The sequence below is a fragment of the Notothenia coriiceps genome, unplaced genomic scaffold, assembly GCF_000735185.1.
Source record: "Notothenia coriiceps isolate Sejong01 unplaced genomic scaffold, NC01 NC01_scaffold00002500, whole genome shotgun sequence".
Classification (NCBI taxonomy): domain Eukaryota; kingdom Metazoa; phylum Chordata; class Actinopteri; order Perciformes; family Nototheniidae; genus Notothenia; species Notothenia coriiceps.
This window is the reverse complement of record NW_011335201.1, coordinates 37,754-42,155: the sequence shown is the minus strand read 5'-3', so window position 1 is coordinate 42,155 and position 4,402 is coordinate 37,754.

Below are 4,402 nucleotides of genomic sequence, written 5' to 3'. Positions count from 1 at the left end.
CTTCCACGAATGGAAAGCTTGACAAGACTATATCAGTAATTTGGGGTAAACCTGAAGAATGTAAGGGGTCAAATGGCTCATTGGAGCATCACTTGAGCAGATAAAGGACCAACCATTGTGTCTAGTTTTGTTGTCAGAAGTGAAATAGGCCATTTGGAGTTGACCAGCACTGACTCGCAGTTGGAAATACCCTTTGAGCACCAGCTGTGTGAAATCAGGACAAAGAACAGCAGGATGCTTCTTTTGTTTTCTTGCCTCTACTCTCCTCATTGGGTCACAACAATGTAAGGTCACAGAGGGCCCTGGTTAAAGACATACAAAAAAAAGTGCTAAAGATGTTTGACGCACTCATAATATACTGTATCTCTATTGGCTTTTCGACCTTTTAAGACATTGTGGAAAAAGCTAGTGTATGCTATTTTTTGTTTATTCGCCTCTTAGCAAACATTTTTATCTGGTAAGCATTGATGCCCCGTATACTTTACATCCAGGGCTTTTGTGAAAAGTGAGATTGGAAGAATTAAGGCTTTATTTGACAATAGAGTTTGTCAACATCGCTTAGACTACGGAGCCCCTGAGTTATTATCCTATTCCCTTCATAAGAGTTTAAAGAACCAACTGGATATAAAAAAGAGAAGAAATATGAGAGCTGTTGCTTTTGATGACGTATTTTGAGGTTCTGCTCTTTGTAATGATGAACACTACAAAATACATATAGACGCATGTGTCCCAGACCACCTGCGCATGGGATTTGAGTGATCGGATCTAAATGCACCTTGGTGGTCCTTTAGACGTTTGGCACTGTCCAGTTATGATCTGATCGCCCAAGACGCATGTTAACGGCCCGTCCACACAGCGGCGTGCGTTGACGCTTGGCGGTGGGCGTATCTAAAGCTTGGGGATTTTTTGCGAACAACGCGACCAATAAGCAATCACATGAATCTCCCGCCCCCGACATACAAAGCAATAGCAATGTTAAAATGAAGTAAACGGGATATAAAATCCCCAAACAGGTGAAAACCTACCAGTTTCACCCACTGTCTCTGCTACCTCCCTCCATGCCTGGCTCCTCCGGTTTGTATCCCGGTAGATGAACAGAGACTGATCATACAGCACCGGGTGATTCACTACCGCTATAATGAATTTTTCCTCCATTTTTTGGAATATGAGGAAATGACCTGCGTAGTCTCTCCCAGCATACACGCGGTTTGATTGGCTAGCGCTTATACTGGCAGATTTGAATAAACGGGATTTCATTGGCTGACGCTTCTGCCGAGGCGCCAAAAGTTGAACATTGCTGAACTTTTGAAGCGAGAAACGCCAGCAACGCATCGCGTCGCTTCCCAAAATGTCACCCCATTCAAAGTGAATGGTGAAGCGTCAACGCACGCCGCTTTGTGGACGGGCCGTAACAGGGCCAGTTTTTGGCATAGGCGGTCGCCTAGGGCGCCAGATATGGGGGGGTGCTGCGCTGGTAGTTCTGGGATGGAAAAAACCTTTTTCGACTGTTTGGCTCAACCTAATTTTCAGCCTTGATGTAACAACATTCATAATTAAGTCAAGGTAACACCCTTTTCACCCCGGTTACACTTTTCATTTGCCCTGCACGCTGGGCGCTATAAGTGATGAAAGTGGGGGATGTTGACTTATCAGGCGCCCGCAGCTCACAGCCAAAGTGCGAGCAAGCCTCCGAGCGAGCAAGAGAGAGATAGATTGGATTGAGGCTGATAACTACAGCTCAGTGAGGTAAAGGACTCTTGAGTGTTTAGATCAGGGGTGCCCACACTTATTTGGCTGGTGAGCTACTTTTGAAATGACCAGCTCACCGAGGTCTACCAACCAAAAATAGAAATTCCAAATTGCAAGGGTTGCTGAATAACACGTTTTATTTATACATGGGACAACTCGGCTGCAACAAACGACTAATTTGATAATCGATTAATCTATCGATTGATGAAACGATTAATCGGCTATTCGGACTATTATGCCTTGCACAATTTCTCAAACGCTCTTATTTAGCCATCAACTTTTAGATTTAGCTTGAGGTTGTTTTAGGCATGTGGAAACTAAGAATGAAGACAATAAAGATAAATACTTGATTCAAAAATACATATATTATTAAATTAACTAAACAAATTGTGAACAAAATTAACATTGCTTTTTATTAATTAAATAAATAATATTTCACATCAAAAGAAACAACAATGTTTTAAAAAATCGTATTAAATAATCTGATGACAGAACTGTAAACAGAATAGCTGAAACTTTAACAAAATAAAGAGTAACTCTGTTACCTCTCATTAACCCATGTTTGTATAATTGAGTTAAATCTGTGTGTTGCTGCTAGCATACATAACACCTGACGTGGAAACGTCACTCGTGGATGGGGCTACAGAGCTACTAGAAAGACAGTCGAACCCGGTGAATTCCTCCGTCTGAATGTGGTGCACTTTTGCTAAATGTTTAGACAAATTGCTCGTGTTACCGTCCTTACATGCTAAACACTATAGACAACAAGCATTGTCCACCGTAAGACGGGCAACATTTATCCACACCTTGGAGCGCTTCTCTCCGCCATGCCCGCCGTGTGTTCCTGCATGTAGCAGCTGCGTATGTGCAGCTGCGTGTGTGTAAACTGCCCGCCCCCTCCGCACACAGACGGGGGAGGAAAGATCTCGTCTCGATTTGGAAAGGATCGAAAATTACACCGACCATAGACGCATTTGTTTGTCTTTTTTGCATGTTAGAACGAGTTGGCCGACACTAAGACTGCGAGATAATGTGAATTAAGTGGCAGGGAGGCCGGAGGGAGGAGGGATCAAAAACAGTTTTGTTCGTATTTTAACGGAGCTGGATTTATTTTTTATGAATGACTCGCGATGCTACCAGCATTGCCCCTGCAGTGGACCGGTCGACGCAGAGGGCCACCTCTGGATTTAGATAGTTCACTTTAGTCTAATTTATATCAATCAGTGGGTTCTCAAAACGGTTTTTTGGTCACAATTTATGCCAGCCAAATATTACCATAGACGGATTTTGTTTGTCTTTTGCATGTTAGAAACGGAGTTGGAGACACTAAGACCTGCGAGATAATGTGAAATCTAAGTGGCAGGGAGGCCAAGGGAGCCGAGGGATCAAACCAGTTGTGTCTATTGTTAACGGAGCTGGATCTTTTTTTTTTATGAATGACTCGTGATTCTACCAGCATTGCCCCTGCGGCGTGGACCGGTCGACCGCAGGGGCACCTCTGGGTGGTTCTAGGTAGTTCACTTAGTCTAATTAATCTCAGTGGTTCTCAAACGGTTCGGTCACATTTATGCAAGCAGAATATTTCAAGGCTATCTCAAGCTCCTTTTATAAATTATTGGATAAATAAAAAACAGGTTTGAAAATCATTCAATGTATACTATAGGACAGTAAACAAAATATCAAAGAGATAAAGATATAAATGAACAACAAAATTAAATACGTTACATTTATATTTGTTATTTGGCATGGTAGGTTATTGGTTATGTTCACATATTTATTTGATTATTAAAATGTAAACCCGATCTTTTTGTATGTGGGTGTTTAAAGTTTGTACCACTAGATCAGCGGGCCATGTTTACAAAGGATCTTAGGCGCTAAAAGTAGGCTCCTAACTGCGAATTTAGGAGAAACTCGCTAAACACAATGGCCGCTGTCACTTAAATTTTAGGCACCCTAATATTTATTCACTAAGAGGGCAATTCACAAACGTATCTTTAGCCTTAAAAGCTAGCCACCTAAGCTTTAGGAGAGCTTAAAAGCTCCTCGAGAGGACTTCCTAACTCAGCTAAGACCTATTCACAAAGAATCTGGAAAATGGCTGCCGAGACGAAATGGTTTTGGGAGACAATGGAAGGACTTGAATTGGATCAGAGATATAGGCCTAAATCGTGAGGGTATCAAATTGTTGCTGGAATTAGTGCGCGAGATGCAATAACCATCCCGACTAACAGGAATAACCCGATTATCGGAAATAAAATGTTTGGCCAACACTACGATATTAGCCAACAGGGAAATGCAACTTTGCAATGCGACATTTAGGGAATATCGCGAACCATCAGTCAGCCCGTCCCATAAACAACATCACGCGCTCTCCTCAGCACATATCATCCAACATTTTTAATCCGGTTTCCTTTGGGGACAACAATCAACGTACACAGCGATCACAAGCAACTTCATGACAATTGCAGTATGCGCCGTCGGTGCTATTGACGGACGCACATAAAAATAATTGCCGGCCAATCAAAAGATGAGGACGTGCTTCGCTCAATAGGAAAGAAAGTACATTCCATCAACACTCAGATTGTTTTCATTCGATCATGATAGGGGGCCGACTTGCAACGGCGGGTATGGATCTCTCTCTACTTTCCTCCTC